This window comes from Canis lupus, chromosome 31, assembly GCF_011100685.1.
Source record: "Canis lupus familiaris isolate Mischka breed German Shepherd chromosome 31, alternate assembly UU_Cfam_GSD_1.0, whole genome shotgun sequence".
NCBI lineage: Eukaryota > Metazoa > Chordata > Mammalia > Carnivora > Canidae > Canis > Canis lupus.
Window position 1 is genome coordinate 23,959,492 of NC_049252.1, and position 22,554 is coordinate 23,982,045.

The 22,554-nt window shown below is 37.3% G+C and overlaps 1 long non-coding RNA gene across 1 annotated transcript in view; it reads right to left on the reverse strand.

The window, feature by feature from the left end:
* Nucleotides 1-984: 984 nt before the first annotated feature.
* LOC119867012 overlaps nucleotides 985-22,554 on the reverse strand; it is a 53,358-nt gene continuing 31,788 nt past the window's right edge. Inside the window, exon 3 of the long non-coding RNA XR_005381991.1 lies at nucleotides 985-1,035. This is a non-coding gene — a long non-coding RNA (uncharacterized LOC119867012). The remainder of the gene's footprint in view (nucleotides 1,036-22,554) is intronic.

Sequence of the window (22,554 nt, forward strand, 5' to 3'; positions counted from 1 at the left end):
ATCTATTTTCCAAAAATAGTACTTTCAGAAGAAAAGTGACCTGAACCATATGACTCTAATTACAAGGATTTGAGGTTTTGCAGTCTGTCCATTTGCAGACCGTTATGCCATAACCAGGGTGATTTGGCACCTTCTTTTATACTATTCCCTTACTCAGTCTCTCTAATTTCAAAGGTGTTTTGGAGGTGGATCATTAATCACAAAATAAAGGGCAATATTTATGGAACTATATTTTCCCTTTTTTTTTTTTTTTTAAGATGTCTTCAATCTTCACTTCCTGAACTCCTTTGTGGTGGCATTTATACCCACAATCATAGGGACAAAATACTCTACAAATATCATGAGATGATGAGATACAACTTGACTGTGACCATACCAAGAATACCAAATATGCTTTATTCAACTTCTAGTAACCCAAATGAACCAAGAAGTTAGGGATTAGGTTTATTGACCATAATTAATAGAAATAATTATTAGGACTTAATTAAGAACAGCACATAAATAATAAGACATAATAGGTTTGTTGACCATAACCTTAATTAAGGGTTCATAATGCCCTGGAAGAAACCCATTTGTAGCCATATAATGTAGTGTGCTCCCATGTGAAAAGGATAAAGAAAACCCCTACATATTCCGTTCATTCATCTCCAGCTACAAGTTTATGGTTTTAATTGCCCCATTACAATTAAATTTTCTGGAAAAGTTTGTCATTTCTGTATGGAGCGTAATGTGTTGGTTTCCCTCCTTTCTGGATACTTTTTATCAATCTCTTTTGAAAGCACCCTAGCTTACTGATTATTTAACTCATGACCCAGGTCTGGATCCTCTTCCCTTTTCACTTTATACAATTTCGCTCTGGCCAATTGTGCCCATGTCCAAAGCTTCAGTAATAACCTTCATGGGTAACTTATGAATTAATGGTTCCAGTTCCATCCATCTAGTTAGTATCTCCCAAACACATAAACACCCTTGATATATCATTACCTTGTCTTCCAGTATTCCAGTGTAACCTAGTCCATCATCACTTATCCAACACTGAAAAACAGAAAACTAAGAGTTATCCTGTTTAAAATAGGGCAAATCAATAGCAGGAGTTTCCTGAGAAGGAGAAGAAGACAGAATTGTAAGCATAGGGCAAAGTGGGCCTGAAGTAGAAGGTATAGAAAATGCCTATTATAACAGGAGTCATGTTTGATATCAGAAAATTGAGAAAATCTTCTCCCAATGGCCTTGTTTTCTTTGGAAATTATAAAACAAAGTCTGCCACTACAAGTAAAGAGAAAAATAATTGTTTTGAAATTTTAATGAGAGACCAAAGAAACATGGTGGAATTACCAGGCAATTTCAAGGGTCCCTTTGAACATGGTGATGATTAATTAATAATGAAACCAGTCAGTCTGTGGTTGCAACTTTCCCCAGGCTCAGTCCCTTAGGTATGGTGGGTGGTCATGGGTAGGGAAATAGGGCAGGTGTAGATGCACAATCCTTTATCCATAATTCCAAAACACAAAATGTCCTGAAAAAAACCACTTCTTTCTTCAAATTATTCTGGCTATAAGCCAATGGCTTGATATGAAATCTTTATAGTCTGTATTTGTTTAAGTTAGAGTGAATATGGTACATTTTGCTACATTAATTTATGTTAGATTATGGGGTATTACCTTAGACCCTGTTAGAGGTGTTATACATTTTTTTAATCTGAATTATGAATTACATTTAGAATCAATATGCTTTGATAAGCAATTGTAGATTTAGCATAAGCATCCATTTAGTTTTGGAATTTTGCCCAAAAGCTTAATTTTTCACAACCCAAACTCAGGATTGATGCCAAATATGTGCTGAAAACTAAGAAGTAAATTGCTAAGTTGTACACGTAAGATCCATCTACTATGAATCTTATGAGAAAATAAAACAACTTTCAGTTATATCCCAGAGTGCAGTGTGATCAAAACTTTGATGGGAAAAGTTTTTCAAGTGCCAATTTGGCTCCATAAAATTAAAGAATTCAAAGTGGTTCTGAAATTCCCGTTTGTGATCTTGTTGAGAACAGATTCAAATAATGAGAGCATATTACTTTTCTTCACTTAGCTCCATACATCATGTTCTGATTACTATTCTTTTTTTTTAATTTATTTTTTATTGGTGTTCAATTTACTAACATACAGAATAACCCCCAGTGTCATCACCCATTCACTCCCACCCCCCGCCCTCCTCCCCTTCTACCACCCCTAGTTCGTTTCCCAGAGTTAGCAGTCTTTACGTTCTGTCTCCCTTTCTGATATTTCCCACACATTTCTTCTCCTTCCCTTATATTCCCTTTCACTATTATTTATATTCCCCAAATGAATGAGAACATATAATGTTTGTCCTTCTCCGACTGACTTACTTCACTCAGCATAATACCCTCCAGTTCCATCCACGTTGAAGCAAATGGTGGGTGTTTGTCATTTCTAATAGCTGAGGAATATTCCATTGTATACATAAACCACATCTTCTTTATCCATTCATCTTTCGTTGGACACCGAGGCTCCTTCCACAGTTTGGCTATTGTGGATATTGCTGCTATAAACATCGGGGTGCAGGTGTCCCGGCGTTTCATTGCATTTGTATCTTTGGGGTAAATCCCCAACAGTGCAATTGCTGGGTCGTAGGGCAGGTATATTTTTAACTGTTTGAGGAACCTCCCCACAGTTTTCCAGAGTGGCTGCACCAGTTCACATTCCCACCAACAGTGTAAGAGGGTTCCCCTTTCTCCGCATCCTCTCCAACATTTGTTGTTTCCTGCCTTGTTAATTTGCCCCATTCTCACTGGTGTGAGGTGGTATCTCATTGTGGTTTTGATTTGTATTTCCCTGATGGCAAGTGATGCAGAAAATTTTCTCATATGCATGTTGGCCATGTCTATGTCTTCCTCTGTGAGATTTCTGTTCATGTCTTTTCTTGTATTAAATAACAGTGGCTTAAAATAGCAACACTTATTTTATTATCTATCCAGGTTTTTCTGAGTCAGAAGAGGTTCCACTTGATGGATCCAGTTATCTCTTAATATTCAGTTCAGTGGAGCTGGCAGCCCATAGCCTGGAGTAGCTGTAAGCCTCTTTCTCTTTATATAGTCTCATGGCTTCTCCTTCTTCATAGGTGTCTCTGTGTGGGCTGCAAGCTTCCTCACAGCATGGCAGCTCAAGGCTCTTCACAAGGATTCCAACAAGCAAAGTGAAAGTAATCTTCTAAAAACTAGCCTGAGAAGTCACACAGCATCATTTCTGGCACATTCTATACACAAGTAGTCACAGAGGAGGTGACTAATACTGAGGGAGATACTCTATGGCACCATAATTCCTGGTAAACAATCTGTTTTACATCCATGTGGGGTCTAATATCTTCCACGTAGCTGAACCCAAGGACCATATCGAGAGCCCTGCCACTTCATAGTTGGGCAGCTTTTGATGCAGTTGTCAACTCCCTCTCTTTTGAAGCATTATATCCCTTGGCTTCCATGACACCATGCTTCTCTTTCTCTGTTCATTTCTTATTTCTTATTTCTCTGTCAACTTGTTCTTCTGTAGAGTCCTTTACATGTAAGAATGTCTCATTCAAACCCAGTGGTCCTCTTCTCTCCCTAAAAGCTCATCCTAAGCATTTGTATTCATTTTCTCTGACTGCCACTACAAATTATCACAAACTTGGTGATTTAAAGCAAGAAGTTTCTTCTCTCACAGTTCTAGAGTCCAGAATTCTGCAATCAAGTTGTGAGCAGGACCTGTTCTAGAGAAGGCTCTCTTCCCCATCTATTCCAGTTTCTGTGCTTCTTTGCCTTAAAGGGGCTCTCCCTCTACTTCTTATCTAAATGAACTACTTATATGTAAAGTTTTATCTTTAGCACTATTTCCTCAGGGTAGCTCTGCCTAAATTAGAAGACTAAATTTATCATTCCATTCTAGACTTGCTTTGTGTTCCCTGTGTCTTTATATCACAAGTGCAATTGTGATCATTGTCACTGTATTTTCATCAAATCAAAGTTTTAATTTTAAAATGCATTCTTTTCAAAAAATACTGCCAATTGAACTACGGCATTTGCATTCCTATCACTTGAAATTTTTATTTTATACGTATTTAAAAAGCCTATCTATGCCTATGTTTTTATATCTTTTTCACAAAAATAAAACATTGTAAAATGTCTCCATATTCATTCACAGCCCAAATAATCTGAAATACTTTTCAGGTCAGAATGGTTGGTGTCTATATACAATAACATTTTCTGTGTTATCAGGAATGTTGATGGTGTAATATTTCTTTAAAAAAAAAAGTTGTTTCACCTTTCTCTTCCCAAATGCTATCATGCATTCCAGAATTTTTTATGTCTATGCATAAGCAATTAAGGAAAACTACTACATCACCGCTACTGGCAGGCCATCAGTAATTAAGATGTATAGCAATTTCAGAGATGTTAAAACAGAAGAAAGAATAGTGTACATCTTAGAATCAAGCAGTTTGGCAAACATTTAGATAACTGCTTAATTAATGTCAATTACACATCCACAAAGTAGATTTCATAGGTATGTTGGACTCTCCATTCTATTTCTATTCCCAGGACTTTGGGTCAACCTTTCTCATCAAGAATATTACAGTAATCTGTGTCTGGTAGTCCTTCCTCCAGAGCAATCTCCTGTTGTGGAGAGTCCAACTATATTTTTGCTTAGCCACAAAGTGCACGAAACCAGCTATAACACCTCTGAGAGCCTCACTGTGAGGCAAAGGATCAAAGGGAAACTCCTTTGAGCTGTGCCAAATCCAGCAGATCAAAGAGCTGTGAGTCTGTCACTGCTCACAGCAATGACATTTCTAGTGAAGCTGCACCAGCCTGCTGTTTTCACCTCACCTACTGCTGTGCACCAAAAACAGCACCTGTATTTCCTTCAACACCCAGAATTCTATCCCCTCCCTGGGCCCCTACATTTGTTGCTGCCTTTGTTGGTACTCTTTCCTCCCTAATCATTCTTCTAGATGTTGTCACCTCTTTGACTCCTTGCTAAACCACCAGCACATTTAATTGTTTGCACCTCTCCTTACATTTATCAGGACAAGAATCCAGCCCCAGAGGTTAAGACGGGACCTTGTGATGAGTTAAGGCTGATGATGGGAGGAGAGCTTTCCAAAGACCTGTTATCAAAAATAAGCCTGAATGAATGAGACCATATACTGTTTGTCCTTCTCCAATTGACTTGCTTCACTCAGCATAATACCCTTCAGTTCCATCCACGTTGAAGCAAACGGTGGGTATTTGTCATTTCTAAAAACTGGGTGATGGACACAGAGCGGGGCACTTGACAGGGTGCTATGCTATATGTTGGCAAATTGAACTTCAATAAAAAATATACAAAAAAAAAAAACCACAATGAGATACCACCTCACACCAGTGACAATGGTGAAAATTAACAAGACAGGAAACAATAAATGTTTGGAGAGGATGTGGAGGAAGGGGAACCTTCTTGCACTGTTGGTGGGAATGTGAGCTGGTACAGCCACTCTGGAAAACTGTGTGGAGGTTCCTCAAAGAGTTAAAAATAGACCTGCCCTACGACCCAGCAATTGCACTACTGGGTATTTACCCCAAAGATACAGATGAAGTGAAAGACTGAGACACCTGCACCCAAATGTTCACAACAGCAATGTCCACAACAGCCAAACTGTGGAAGGAGTCTTGGTGTCCATCGACAGATGAATGGATAAAGAAGATGTGGTCTATATATATAATGGAATATAACTCAGCCATTAAAAACGATGAATAACCACCATTTGCTTCAATGTGAATAGAACTGAAGGGTATTGGGCTGAGTGAGGTAAGTCCATCGGGGAAGGACAAACATGGTTTCATTTGTACAGGGAATATAAGAAATAGTGAAAGGGATTATAGGGGAAAGGAGAAAAAATGAGTGGGAAAAATCAGAGTGTGACAGAATATGAGAGACTCCTAACTGTGGGAAATGAACGAAGAGTAGAGGAAGGGGAGGTGGGCAGGAGGTGGGGTGACTGGGTGACTGGCAGTGAGGAGGGCACTTGATGGGATGAACACTGGGTGTTATACTATATATTGGCAAATCGAACTCTAATAAAAAAATACACCGAAAAAATCATTAAAATAAATTAAAAAAAAAAAAAAAAAAAAACTAAGCCTGAAGCCACACTTATGGAGTCAGTGTGTGGTTGTGGAAAAGGCTCATTCCTCTAGACAACACAGGGTTCACAAATTGAGGTAGCAAGAGCCAAACTCTGGGAAGGAGGGTATGAAAGCTGGAATCCAGTAAAGGATATGATAAATACCAAGTGAAAAATAAAATTGTATAGTAATTTAGCTTTGGAAAAATTAAGGAACTCTGAGTACAGGGCTTCTAGCTCCTAATTCAGTGCTAGGACTTACTGAGTGTATTAGTCAGAGTCAGCTCAGGCTCCTAAAACAAAATACCACAAACTGGGTGGCTTATAAGCAACAAAAATTTGTTGGTCACAGCTGAAGAGACGGAGAGTCCAAGATCAAATGCCAACATAGTTGGGTTCCGGTAAGAGAACTCTTCCAGGTTCCTCACATGGCAGAAACAGAGTGAGCTCATTCCTGGGACTCTTCTTATAAAAACCCTAATCCCATTCATGAAGGCTCCACCTTCATAACCTAGTTAGTCCTCAAATGTCCCTCCTTCAAATATCATCACAGTGGGAATTGCTGCTAATTTCCCTTTTTGTAATAGGTTAGGAACCCTGAGGAGACCCCCTGTCTTTCCTTGTGAGTTACTTTCAATCCTATGTAGCAAAGCCAAAAACAGAACTGAGGCTGAGCATTTAACAGCCCAAAATTTATTCAGTGCCCAAAACATGGAGAAGCAGGAATCAAGTTCATAAATCAACTTCTTATTTGGGTACATTTGGGTTTTATGAGGTCAGGGTGATAAGGGGAGGATTATGCATAAGCTATTTTGGAAAGAAGCAGGGCTTTCCTGGAACTGGAGTGCCACCTCTTTTTCTTACTTAATAGGCTTTGGTCAGAACTGTCATGGCTCCTGAGGGTGTGTCATTTACCATGCTAATGTAATATAATTCACTTATAATTATGCCTGGGGTTGATTAAGGTCAAATCAGCTGCCATCTTGGATCATTCAGGTTCTGACTGGCTTTTGTTAGTCGCTTCTTCTTTTGTGGTTTTGCCTGTAACTGAAAGATTTGTTAGGCCAATTCTAAGTAGGTCACCCGTTCTGGGGCACAGCCTGGGTAAGAGCATTAGGTCTTCAACATCTAAATTTCAGGGCACACAAACATTCAGTCCATTGCACTAGACAATTACTACTTGTTGAGTAAATGAAATTCAAAATATTATGATTCAACATATTGAGATTTAGAAAATGAGAATAATAAAACATTTTATATGAGACAACGTAATAGTATTATAGTGGGTTGAATAGAGCCCCCATCTCCATCAATTTATACCTACCTGGAATCCAAAATATGACCTTAGTGGAAAATAGGGTCTCACAAACATAATCAGGTAAGGATCTTGAGATGAAATTATCTTGAATTTAAGATGGATCTAAATCAATGATTTATGTCTTTATAAGAAAAGAAGACACAGCGAGGCACACAGGGAAGAAGATGAAGGCAGAGATTAGTAATGTTGCCATAAAGGAATACCAGAAGGCTCCAGAAACTGAAGGAAGCATTCCTTCCTAGAATGCACCAATATCTGGATTTCAGACTTCCAATCTCTAGAACAGTGGTAGAATAAATTTCTGGTTTTCTAAATCTCTAAATCTCTAAATCTCTAAGCTTATAGTAGAGGGCTGTTACAGCAGCCCTCAAACATAAATAGGATATTTTATCTTATATTTTCTTAATTTAACCCCCCAAGCTATCCTAAGGAGTAAATGCTACTATCCCTATTTTTTTAAACATGGAAACAACGTTAAAGAAGTTAAATAAATTGCTGAGGGCTATCCAGCTGACAAGTGACAACACTGAGATTAGAACCCATGTTTACCGGATTTTAAAGTTCTATCCTCTTGTTAGAATGTCATTATAATCATCTAATTATATACTATTTAAGAAAAATCATGTACATCACTTAGATTCACTTTTAAAATCATTACAATGAATAAATATAAATAAGAGTTGAAAATATTAAATGTCTCACCTAGAAAATGTTTATCTGTATACTACTCTATTCCAAAATAATGCAAACTAAATTGAGCATCACAGTATAGACTCTTACACAATAATTCTGTGCAACTGAGTGCCCTCTTTATGTCAACTTGTATGTTAAGAGCTTATTTCACCTCAAGGAGTGAGGCACTATCTGTGGTTTCCACTGTAGACATGATAAAAATGAGAATTAGAAGGTGTAGTACACAGAATAATGTCTTCCCAAAAATAGCCACCTCCTAATCGCCAGAACTTGTGAATATATTGCTTTACATGGCAAAGTGGACTTTGCAGATGTGTTTAAAAGTCTTAAGATGGGGAAATTATCCCAAATTATCCAGGTGAACCCAATTTAACCATAAGAGTCCTTAAAAACGGAAGAGGGAGGAAGGAGAGTCAAAAAGGAGATGCAATTGCAGAAAACGAGGTCAAAAATAGAGAGAGGGAAAGATTTGCAGATGCTGTGCTTCTGGCCTTGAAGATAGAGAAAGGAGCCACGGGCCAAGGTATGTAGGTTGCCTGTAGAAGCTGGAAAAGATATAGATTCTCCTCTAAGGCCAACAGAAGGAATGCAACAGTGCCAACATCTTGATTTTAGGACTTCTTACCTCCAAAACTGTAAGATAATAAATTTGTGTCGTTCAGATGACTAAATTTGTGGTAATTTGTTACAACCAGAATAGAAAACTCGTAAGAGGGATTAAGGAATTTTCTCAATGGCCCTACATATGGAAGTTACAGATGGAACCCAGGCCTGCCTGACATCAAGCTGTATTATGTCTCTCATCCTACTGGTAGGAAATTTACAGCCAGAAAATAAGCCAATCTACACTTGGAAAAGGCAAGTGCCTCAGTCTACTCAACTGGAATTACACATTTCCTATATATACACTAATGGTGAAAAAATTAACCAAGTAAATATTTATGAATGATAAACTACCACCTGCTCCTAAATCCAGACAGAAAAAAAAATGTTCATTAAATTTTATTAAGTTTAAATTCTGGCCAGATGCATATCCTTTTGTTGTGAACTGAAACTTGATCACTATCCAAGTCTTTTTTCAATGTCTTCTCTTATAGTTGATTTATTTCCAAAGAAGATGAAAATTTCCAACTCTTATGACTTCTTCCAAAATACATCCTTTTGTATTTACATAAAAAAAGGTGAAAGGTTATTCAAACTCTACTAGCTCATGGTGTGACTCAACTAACACAAACTTGAGAATTATTTTTTCCACTCAAGTATTGTTTTCTTTTTATTGCTAAATTCTAGTTTAAATTGTTTCTTTTTGAGTTCAATACTATATTCTCAAGGAGATAAAAGCTTCAACAAAGTGACATTTGTACATATAAGCATATTGTTTGTCTAATAAAAGCATTCACCTTATTTTAACATTCTAACGTACACAATACCAAAGTGTATGTTACTTTTTTACATAAAGTGACTTCTTTACAGTGTATGATAGTATATTACATCTAAGATGCCGTCCTTTATTTCACAAGGGAAAAAATTCAAACCCATGATCCCCATCTTCAAGTCCTGATTAGTAAATTAGAATATATACTCAAGATATGGCTATTAAATAAATATCTGAATCTAACAAACACCACATCATATACTTCTGCAAGCCATTCTCCACATTGCAGTCAGCACAGTCATATTAATATCAATGTCATGCCACATATTAGTTATGTTTCCTCCCTTTTCCATTGTGGAAGGGTACTGTAAGGCTTCACTGAGTGATTGGCATTTGAACTGACGGAGCCCATTCAGTATCTGAGTATGGAAGATGGACAATGACAAAAAACATGAGGTTTGGTCAATGGGTAACCAGCTTTAGGGATGTGGGCTTGTCTAAGGGCAAAGAGACCTGAGAGGACTGGACAAGTAGGTCAAGGTCAAGGCCAAATTAGAAAAGATCTGGAATACTGAGCTCTAGTATTTGTGTTTGATCCTTCACATTCAGGATATTGTTTTGTTTAAAATGCTTAGTAAAATATAGTACTTAAAAATGTACTAGGTTTATTGCAGAACCAAGCATTTTTAATAGCACTTATTAATATTCTTTGAAACTCAGTTTTGAAATTCTGTTTTGTAAAACAGGTATCCCTTTTTTCATATGTAAGACAAATACACCAGACCCCTTCTGTTTGGAATACCTTGTACTATTAAGTTGCCTGGAACACAGACTTTGCAAATACTGAACTATTACTTCTAGGGGAAACACAAGGCTAGGTTCTCACAAGCCTCTATTCAAAACACCTTCCCCAACCTAAACACCATTTGCATTACATTGATTTGTTTGCCCACATCCTCTGAAAAGGAGCCTATCTCATCAGCATGGAAATGACTCTTCCACAAAACCCCATTTCTATAGAATTTTTCATTCTTTCACATCCTTCTGGTCTGCACAATCTGTCCCTCATGTGGGGTTTTGTTTTGTTTTTTGTTTCCCACAACATATCACCTTTTGAAATGCACTAATTTCCAGCCCTAGTGGAGGAAGGATAACAGATTTTTGACCCTGGGAGATGTGACCTTTAACTTCTTTGGCTTTCAGCAATACAACAAACTCCCCACTGCACATTTTTTCTCAGTAGTCATCTCAAGAATAGGTTCAGCCAGGTTTCCATCCTTCCCCTAGCTTTCCCATGCATTCAGCTCTTCCACATGTAACTCTAGCTCTTTCTGGAATGGCCTCACATGGTGGTGGAGAATTTTCTCTTCCTTTTTTCTAGATGTTCCTATTGCTTAGTCACTCACATTGAACTCACAGCCAATGACACCATAACTCATTCCTAAATGAAACTTCTCTAACACACATCCCAATCTCATGCACACAATAGTCCTAGACAGCACTTCACTACTGCTCTTGGGGATCTTGTCAAACAGTTAAGTTACTAGTAAAACACACAAGATTGGGAAAAGAATGGAAACTGAATAGAACAGAAAAAGCATAGTTGTTCACTGAAAGGAAAACCAAAATAAGAAAATAGAGAATCACCTTCGTCACCCTCAGGAGACTTCGCATCAGGTGACCCAATTTTTTATTCAGCGTGGGTCTGCTAATGACAGGAAACATTGCAAGCATTGTTTTGTGGATTACAAGTCTATTGGAGGGAGTAGACAAAATTATAAATACCTAATCACAAATAATGAGGATTAACTGATCTATTATGGGCAATTGGCTCTTTTTGAACAGGAGAATGGAGATGAAGATGCTACTGGAAAGAGGAAGGATGAAGGGCATGTTGCCTCTTTAGGTGTTTCTGATCTCCATAATGTCTGCAAGATTAAGAGTAAGCAAGATGAATCTGGGTTTGGTGCATTTGCTTGTGTTATGACAATAATGGTCACAATAAAGAAAATGATTTAGTAATATCCTCAATCATTGAGGAGAGATCTAGTTCACTGCAGAAAACCTGCTTGCCTCACTTATCATGGTGAGCACAGAGTCACGTGTAGAATCATCAAATCAACATGTCATGCACCTGAAACTGGTATAACATTGCACGTCGGTTATGCTGCAGTAATAACTTTTTAAAAATTGCCGATGGCTGAACTAATACAATAGTATTGTCATTGCTGGTCAACTTTGTAAAGGACCGTGTTAATCAAGAGTTACATCATTAAAAGACATCAGTGAGTGTATAGTGTAATCTTCTGATATTTAATTTCTCTAAAGTAGAAACCCAGCCACTATATAGTTTGGTCATAAAATCTATACATCTAGAAAACAATTCAAAGTGTATTCTTAATACTTGTGATGCAAATATGGCTGGGGACTATTTATTAAACACACACTGTGGACTAAAGAAGTATAAATCAAATGAAGTGATACCTCTTGAACTGACACCATTAGGCCATGAGATACTTCCCAGAGAGGTAATGAGTACATGATGAAAGTCTACCTTTCAGTCAATCTTACATATTGTTTCCAAAACATTTCTCAAATCTATCTCATGTTTCCACTCAGCCAACCACTTCCCAGGCTTAGCCTTTCTTCGGCTCTCCTCTGATCTAGTTCAATCACTTATCACAAGTTGGTGGAAGACTGAGGAGCCACCAACACTGACAAACAGAGCTGGCAGCTGAAGGGCCAATAAAGCCAGGCCTTCCTAGGACATATTCCAGCCTCAAAGTACTGCGGCACCTCCATGTTACAACCTGAGAAGGAAGCTTCTAAGAGTTAAGGTTGTTGGGGCGCATCTCTTCATAATTGAGTCATATTCATTCTCTAGAAAACTAAAATATTAGATGTGAGAACTTGGGCACTATATTTTTTTCCGCATTATATTTCTTGGTTTAGGTAACTTATAGTGTATTATTTAAATTCAATTTAGGTAACTTATAGTGTATTATTAGTTTCCAGGGTAGTATTCAGTGATTCATCAGTTGCATATAATACCCAGTACTCATGACATCAAGTCATGCCCATCCCCCAGTTACCCCATCCCCCACTCACCTCCCCTTCAGCAACCCTCAGTTTGTTTCCTATAGTTAAGCATCTCTTATGGTTTTATACTTAAACTCCTTTGTTAAGCCTGGGTTTTTTTCATCTGTAGGGTAAATAGAATAATACAGACCCTGCTTGCTCTCTACACCTCTGTGCTTCAATTTTCTCAAATGTAAAATGGAGAAAGTAATTTTAAAAATCAAGTTAATCATCCAAACTGGGGCATGAGATTCACTTATGGGATTTATATTGGCTTCCAGGGCTTTGTGATGTTTGTTTTAGCCATCAGACATGTTTAGAACTTAAATCCAAGTTCATGGCAGTGCTCAAGAAGGAAAAGCGTGTTAGACCTCTGAGCCCCAGATATATGTGATGTTACTAAATTATGCTCTTGTCACCATAGAAAGTCACTTAGGTTTCCCTATGCAGCATGTGAAGCCCTCCCTTAATCATGCCCTTCTAGAATCAACTAGAATTAGAGCTAAAATATTTTATGTTTTAAAAATATATCAAAGTACAGTTATCATTTTTTAAAAATAACACATTTTTAGCAAATTCCTTTGCTTTGTACTCTTCTAAAAGTTAACGATTTAAATTTAATTGAAATTGGACCAGTTTAACAACCACAAAAGCTTCCTTTTTGTTGGATTTGAACAGGAAGGCATCTCATTATCAGTTATTTTGAATTCCAGTTTCTTTTCCTTACCCCATCCAGCTTTCCTATACCTTCCCCTTTACTGCTCTCTGCAAAGCAGGAACGTTTCCCAGTAAAAGCAAGAACTAGAGCAGCCTGGGTGGCTCAGTGGTTTAGTATTGCCTTCAGCCCAGGACCTGATCCTGGAGACCCAGGATTGAGTCCCACGTCAGGCTCCCTGCATGGAGCCTGCTTCTCCCTCTGCCTGTGTCTCTGCCTCTCTCTCTCTCTCTCTCTCTCTCTCTCTCTCTATCTCTCATGAATAAATAAATAAAATCTTTAAAAAAATAAATAAATAAAAACAAAATAAAAGCAAGAACTACTTAGAAATTGGACAGATTGATCCAGTAGCTGAGAAACAGCAAAATAAGTCCTCATATGAGTTACTTTTTGGACTCGATTTTTCATCATTGGCTAGAGAGAGAGTGTGTGCCCCTTCAATGTCTCAATATCTGTCTTCCTGAGGAAAGATAAACTGTGCTCTGGACTCAAAGATAATACTACTGGTTACGAACAATAGGCCAGGAGCTCTGGCGGGTTTGCTAACAATCCTTCAATAAATTCAAACAGACTCCTTAGGCTTGCTGTGATAAGCAGGAAAGTTCTTTAGGCAGATGGGATGACCGGATGCTAGATCCTGGCAGGCATAAAATGCTGTAACCTTTTGACCTTAAACACAGGCAGTCTGGAAGTCAGGGAAGAAAGCTCTTGGCAAATTACCTACAATAACTTATTTAGGGGTATGTCTAATTTGGGATGTGTTTTTTGCTATATTTATTTACTTGGCAAGTCTTTGAATTCCATAAACACAGAAGTCAGCCAGTCTGCCAGCAAGACGGACTTGATGGATAGTCTGTCTACTGTACAACACTCTGAACATCAGCATTTTTTGTGAGGTTGGGCAGAAGATAAAAAGATCTAGATTTAGTAGTCATTGTTACATGAACAAGCAGTGCCAGTCTCCGAAGATATAAATAGGGAAGGAATTGGGGTTGCAAAGCCAAGGGTGAAGGGTTGTCTAAGCTGGAGCTATTTATAGGATCAAATAAATCATCTGGAAACAGGTCAAGGTGAAGTCAGAGTGTTTGAAACAATTGTTTGTACCTTATCAAAAAGAGGTTTTCCTTCTCCTTCTATCAGTCAACATCCACATGAAAGCCATTAAGATTCAAGAAAAATCCCACCCCTGCCAGTAGCTTCTGTTAGCTTAGTCTGATGTTTTCCTAATGGTCTATAATTCTACAAATGTCAAATATAAAGCAGTGATGCTTGGCTAATGGTATTTTGGCAGGGTATAAATTTGTTTGGGTCTTCCAAGTAATTCTCTTTCTTTGTTCTGTACCTCTTTTGGCCATGCAGGAGATTTTTATTGAAAATGCCATATTTTTGGTTAATGTTGTTATAATCCTTTTTTTTTTTTTTTTTTTTTTTTTTTACCTATAGTTACAACTAGCTCTCAGTTTGGAGATGGTTCATACTGTAAATAAAGAAAATTAACCTTGATTTCCACATAACATCCTATGCAAATAGGAACTCTAGATCAATTAAAGACCTAAATAGGAACAATGAAACAATAAAGTTAGAAAGAAAATATCATAGAGTATCTTTGTGGCAGGGTCTTAGAAAGATATCTTTAAAGTATACCAAAAACAAGCAGATATAAGACAAAAATGGTAACCTTTATTATATCAAAAAAAAAAAAAAACAATTTCTAGACAGTGAATCATAGAATAAATAGACAAAGTTAAGAGGAAATTGCAAAATGGCAGAAGATATTTGAAATTTCTACATTTCCAAATAAATATATAAATATAAATGTGTGATGCGCATAAACTGTATAATAGAGGCATATTTAGGCAATATATAATAAACAAATATATATGTAATTATATAATAGATTTCTATAGACCAACAAGTAAATAGAATAAGATGGCCCTAGAGAAAAGAAGCAAAAAATCATGAACAGACTATTTTTTAGAAGAAATCAGAAAAGCATATAAAATTACACTCAAAATGGGGGCACCTGCGTTGCTTAGTGGATTAAGCATCTGCCTTCAGCTCAGGTCATGATCTGGGATCCTGGGATGGAGCCCTGCATCAGGCTCCCTGGTCTGTGGGGAGCCTGCTTCTCCTTCTCCCTCTGCCACTCCCCCTCCTTGTATGCTCTCTCTCTCTCAAATAAATAAAATCTTTTAAAAAAGAGAGATACTCAAATGATTAGATCATTAGTACTATCACATGTGTATATTAAAACAAGATCTCACTTTGTACCTTTTAGATTAAGACTAGAAAGCTAGGATGTGCCATGTGCTGGTGAGAACTCAGGCATATAGGAGCGCTGGCAAATAGAACCATTTTGGAGAGCAAACCTGTCTATAGATGTGCAGAATAAAAAGATGATACTCTACATAACCCCACAAATCTGCTGGTAGGTGTGTGACTCAGATATTTTCACACAGGTTCATAGGAGATGTGCCATGGGGTTCATTGCAGTAGTAAAACTGGAGGACCACCTGTTAATCTCCTATGGGGAGTATGGCTGGGTCGGCAAGATATGATGGATGGACACCATGCAATCTCATGGAATGGTTAGAAGCAATGGATTTGTTGTACTCAAAATACTGTGGTTGGATATTGAAAAGTTTTTAGTAAATATAATGAAAAATAGTAGAAGTAGATAGGAGCAACACACCTACATGAATTGAAATTATATGCATATCACACAATGCACATTTTTCAAAAGCACTGATACAAAAAAGATGCATGTTAAAAGCACTAAAAAGTAAGAGCTAGGAGTGAAGAAGATGGATAAAGAGACTAAATGGAGCAACAAAATCATCAAAAACATGTACAGGAGCAGGGAGAAAGGGAGAAAAATTATGAATTCTGCAGGATGAATAGAAAATATTTATCTTGGGATCCCTGGGTGGCTCAGCAGTTTGGCGCCTGCCTTTGACCCAGGGCACGATCCTGGAGTCACAGGATCGAGTCCCGCGTCGGGCTCCCGGCATGGAGCCTGCTTCTCTCTCTGCCTGTGTTTCTGCCTCTCTCTGTCTCTCTGTCTCTCATGAACAAATAAATAAATAAATCTTAAAAAAAGAAGAAAATATTTATCTTTACTTTTGGTTTGTTATTTTGATTTTATGCTCCTAAATTATGGGGACCCACAAGACTCCAGTGCAATTATCATACAACCAGAAACTCTGCAGCAATGTGTCTTTTGGGGGATAGGCACTTCTTTATCATTTGATCCTTAATGTATATCACCTATAAACACATCCAACCTCAGGTAACAACTACAAAGCTAAAAATACTAGAAGGATGAATTGTTGCTATCATCAAGTCAACTAATATTAACTAACCCTTTGAAATTACAAAAACTCACTATATGGAGAAGCACATTATAACAAATAGACGTATTCACACTTCTAGAGTTAGCAATGGTAACATTTTCAAACATTTCCAATCTTTCTTTTTTTTTAAGAATTAAAATCCTATAGATAATATCAAATTTCTCTTTAACCATCATAGCTCTCCCATCTCTTATCCTCCCACTATGTGCATACCCGAGACAAGTGCTATGATTTTGCTCTGCATCCTTGCACGTCACTTTGTGTACTTATACTTACATAAATATTACACATATCTGATATACATCACTGCTTAACTGGTAAGATTTTTTTAAATATGCTTAAGTGTTATCTTAATATGATACCACTCTACACCTTCCTGTTTTCACTCAATTAAGTTTGTAATAATTTTAAATAGCTTTTACATTGCATAAAAATGAGAATGTACAAAATTACATACAGCAAAATGTGCATCTTCCTACCATTCTGAACCCCCATCACTCAGTGTTTCCCTGATTTAACTAGTGTTACCATCTTTGGAGATATTGTCCATACATACACGCACTTATGACTTCCCTTTTATGCCAAATGTATGTTAAAGTTTAAAATCAGTTCACTGACCATTAACAGTTATTTTTCACCCAAACTGACTTGACTTTTTATTCCTTTCCTCTTCCCACATTTTCAAGCTAACATTTAATATACATGTAACAATGGCATTGAGTGTATTTTTATCTTTATTACTAGCTTTAACATTTCTGAGGCTCAGGAATATTTTATAAATAATTTTATGTGTATGTTCCAAGATCATATTTGATTAACTTCCCTTTGTTCTTCGATTTGAACAAGATCACTTTCTAAAATTATATTTGAAGCTAATGTTGCAAATTCTCTTCCTTGATAATTTTATATGTTCCATTAATCAAAGAAGGTGGTACCTGGCATTTTTCACTTCATACGTAAAATCCAGATATTTAAATATTCTTAACCTTTATGTAGTCTTGCCCAAGAGATCCCCATATGCTTTATATGCCCTGTGAGTTGGAACCATGTACAGGTAGATGAAGAGGCCAGTAGGGTGTCAGGGAGTCCTGGAAATCTGCTAGCTGGAAATTGTAGTACTGACCAAGAATCTGCCGATCAGCTGCCCTACACCTCTTGAGAGGTTGGCTCACTCTATTCTCCCATTATCTTAAGCCAGGAATCAAGAAGAGAAAGGGCCACTGTCACAACCTGCATAGAAAATTAGACTAATTTTGGTCAATTCTTGCAGGTGAAACCTTAAGATTGAGGGCACATAGCTGAGAAGAGCGAAACTGTAAACAGATGTTTTATCAGCTTGATAATGAGAAGAGAGAGAAACATACTTTTTTTTTTCTTTTTTCTCCATTTGGGGAAGGAGACTGTTTCTACTCTCTTGGAGAATTCTCAGATTCACTCCAACTAGATTCCCCAACTTCATCCTGAGGGCAATGTCAACCAGATTATTGAGGCTGATGGCCAGAATGAAAATCACAACACCCATGTGGACTCCTGTGCCCTCCTCCCCTTTTCTGTCTCCACCCCCAGCAAGCCCTTGAGTGCCTTTACATTGAGCTTCCTTTTCTAGCATAGGAACCCACTGGGATAGCTCTCATTTGCACATTCCAGGATAGAATTGATTCCAACCTTTGTAGCCTCCTACCCGGGACTTCAATAGGTTTTGATTACATATGTTCCCCTAATGCTCATCCTCTGGCTCTATCTAGACAGATGACTGCATTCTTTTTTTTTTTTTTTTTTTTTTTTTTGTACATCTCCTTCCTCAGTGACCCAATAGCTTGCTGAGATTGTTTATTTCTCACTTCTGTCCTTATCAATTTCCTTTTTTCCTTGCTTTATTTTTAATCTTTTGAACCTTTTTATGGCACCTATGTAGCTGCCTCTTAAAATACTCAGAATTTTTCTAAGTTCTAATTTTCATTGCCAACATTATTTGACCCAATGACCTCTTTAATTAGCATTGAGTGCAATTACTTGGTTCTTGTCCCCTGATTTCTGCTTTTACAAAAGAGTCTTCTTTCAGGCTTGGCTCATTACATGAAGCCTATCTGCCTTTGTCAACCTACTCCTCTATTCTATCTCTACTCAGGCTCTCCATGTTAGCTGGTGGGTTAGCAGTGACAATGGTGTTTCCCAGAAGTCTCTCCCACATTTACTTCATTTCCTAAGGCTTACTCACACCATGCTGAATCTCAACTCTGTTTACTTTGATTTGCATATCCAAGAAGACATATCCTGAAATAAGCAGCAAATAAGCTATGCTTCCTATTTCTCTTAAGAAGCTGAATTCTAGAACTTCATCCTCTATACATGTAAAAAAAGCCTCCATTTTTTTTCCTCCATGATAGAAGGAAATACTTACTATTAACTTACTGCAGGATCAAAAGAGAAATCTGTGGCATCTCTAATAGCATGCAGAATGGCATGATTAATAATTTCTCCTCTTCTGCATTCTGCTCTGGGACTGGGCCTTTAGTGAAAGTGGTACAATAGATGACATTCCTTAAAGATTTTCTATATACCAGCCACAGTGCTAAGGCTTTAATCATTGTCCCATTAAACTGCAAACTCAAAAGGTTTGATTGGCATAGGCACCAGTTGTTCCAAGGATTTGCACATAGTTACCAAATCACCATGTCCATTCAATATTGAATTGGAAACCACTTCAAACAACACGATTTATACCAGATTAACTTTTTTTTTAAATATTCCAATGTGTTTTTAAAATGGTGAGGAATACCAGACAGTTTGTTATTCCAAGGTAGTGTTTGTCTTGCTTTATGGACATAGCTTGAATTTAGTACACTAACTGTGAGTCTTGGAATTTCCCTTCAGACCACTGAAACTCATTTTACAATGTGCAATTGCCAATTGCTGGCAGTCATATAGCTTTGAATTGATTTTCAAAAACATTTGTCAATTTGGGGCCAAAATTCATTAAGTATAAGAAACATGTTTACTCATTTTCCCTTTCTTCAGAAGAACTTGAAGAATTCTTCATATGATGACAATAGAAGATCAAGTAAAGTCCAAATCACATTTTTGCTTTCTATTTTTTTTTTAATATTTGGAAATGCTCACTTATCTTACTCTTCAGATTCATTTCCTTATTCTAAAATTGACACAAATTCTAATCTAATCTAAACAAAATATCATACAATTCACTTCACAACTATGTGCCACTACATGGCAACAAAAAATTTACCTCCACTAACTTGGCCATAAGAAAATTATATCCATCAGAACTAGACAGATACTGATGGCCAGATTGGGTCTAGGGGCTTAAATTACATATAAGTTATAAGAGATGAGTCAGTAATCTCTTTCTTTATGACTAGATCATCATTTTCCGAGTTTAGTTGCTTCTCTTGTCTATTTTTCTTGTCTGTGTTAGCACTGTATTTTCTGGTCACCAATATTAATTACAACACAGGAGGCTCTCCGAAATTTACTCCTCCAATGAACACAACACACTCCTGCAATGAACAGTCACACACAGAGCAATTCTATCAGAGAGAAATCCAAAACTAGCTGAGTGACTACTATATATTAGGTGATAGAGAAAATATCTCCTTTGAAATGCAGAGGAAGGACTGAGAAGCTCTCTTACACCATAAACTATACCCTCAGCACAGTGCTGTACAATTAGGAGGGAACCCCAACTCCCAGCTTCTCTCTAAGAATCAAAGGGTTTGATGCACCTCAACATTTAAGACTGCCACCTGAGGGACAGGGCCCCAAATCACCTAGCTCTGAAAGCCAACAGGACTTAGTTTACAAGTCCCACAGGACTATAGCAAACAAGGAAGCAGTCGTTAATGAGCACAATACACTCATCATGGCTATACACCAAGACCCAGTGTGGAGGGAGCAGGCAAAAATGTCCCCCATCTCCTAGTCTTTCCCTGGAAGAGACTTGACTGCATATTTTATAAACTAATGCCCCAGGGTTTGACTTCTAGTTAGCACTTATCTAGGTGCTGACTGTGATTCACCCTAGAATCTGAAATTGCCAGAGGGCACTTCCTCCCACTTTTCAATCTGGCTTGTGCCAAAAATAAAACTGAGAGTCAGAACACCTTCAAAATGAATCTGTCCATATACCTAGCACACCAGCTGCTACGGCTGTCACTCACAGAGCTGGCCCCCCAAATCACCTTGCTCTGGGAGCCTACCTAGCTTGGCATTCATGATCCTCACAGACCATACAAAACAAAGAGGTTCTATTAGGGCTCAGAAGCACTCCCAGTAACTATTTCTTTTGGTTCACCACAGAGTGAGTAAGCAAAAACACTCAGCCTCAGCTTCTTCCTGATAGGGGCTAATCTGCACATTGCACATCTGACTTCCCTAGATGCTGCATTAAGAACACACGTTCATTGAAAATAAAGGGATGAAAAAAGCTATCCCATGCAAATGGAAACCAAAAGAAAGCAGCATTTCCAAATACAAAAAAAAAAAAAAAAAAAGGGATCCCTGGGTGGCACAGCGGTTTAGCGTCTGCCTTTGGCCCAGGGCGTGATCCTGGAGACCCAGGATCGAATCCCATGTCGGGTTCCCGGTGCATGAAGCCTGCATCTCCCTCTGCCTGTGTCTCTGCCCCTCTCTCTCTCTGTGTGACTATCATAAATAAATAAAGAAAAAAATATTAAAAAAAAAAAAAGAAGAGGGGAGGGAAGGAAGCCCAAATTACAAAATTAGAAATGAAAAAAGAGACATTACAACAGGTAACACAGAAATATTGAAGATCATAAGAAACTACTGTGAGCAAATATACACCACCAAATTCAATAACATAGAAGAAAAGATAAATTCCTAGAAACACACAATCTACCAAGATTTAATCATAAAGAAATAGAATGAAATAGAAAATCTAAAGAGACCATGATTAGTATGGAGATTGAATCAGTAATCAAAAACTTCCTAACAAAAAAAAAAAAATCCAGGACCAGCTGGCTTCCTAGTAAATTCTATCAAACATTTAAAGAAAGTATTAATACCAATCTCTCTTAAGCTATTCTAAGAAAATAAAATAAGATGTTTTCAAATATATTTTACAAAGCCAGCATTACCTTATTACCAAAGGCAGACAAGAACACTATAAGAATAGAAAATGATAAGCCAATATCCATGATGAACATAAATGCAAAATTCCTGAACAAAACATTAGCAAAGCAAATTAACAGTATCAAGTGGGATTTATTTTAGAAATACAAGTCTGTTTCAACATAAGCAAGTCAATGAATATGATACACCACATTACAAACCAAAGTATAAAAATCATATGATTAACTCTAATGCAGAAAAACATCTGACTAAATTCAGTTTTCCGTCATGATAAAAATTCTCAACAAACTAGTTATAGAAGAAATGTAACTTAACATAATAAAAGCCATATATGACAAACCCACAGCTAGTATCAGACTCAATGGTGACCAACTCAAGGCTTTTTCCTCTAAAAAGCAAGGCAAAGATGCTTACTCTTGCACTTTTATTCAAATAATGTTGGAAGTCTTAACCAGACTAGTTAAGCAATAAAAGATATAAAGGCATACAAATCAGAAAGAAAGAAAGAAAGAAAACTTTATCTGCAGATAATATGATCTTAACATATAGAAAACTCGAAGACTCCACAAAAAAAAAAAAATTGCTACAACTTATAAATGAACTCAATGAAGTTGCAAGATACAAAATAGATACACAAAAATTAGTTGTGTTTCTATACACTAATAATGAACTATCAGAGAAAGAAATTAAGAAACTAATCTTAGGGATCCCTGGGTGGCGCAGTGGTTTGGAGCTTGTCTTTGGCTCAGGGCACGATCCT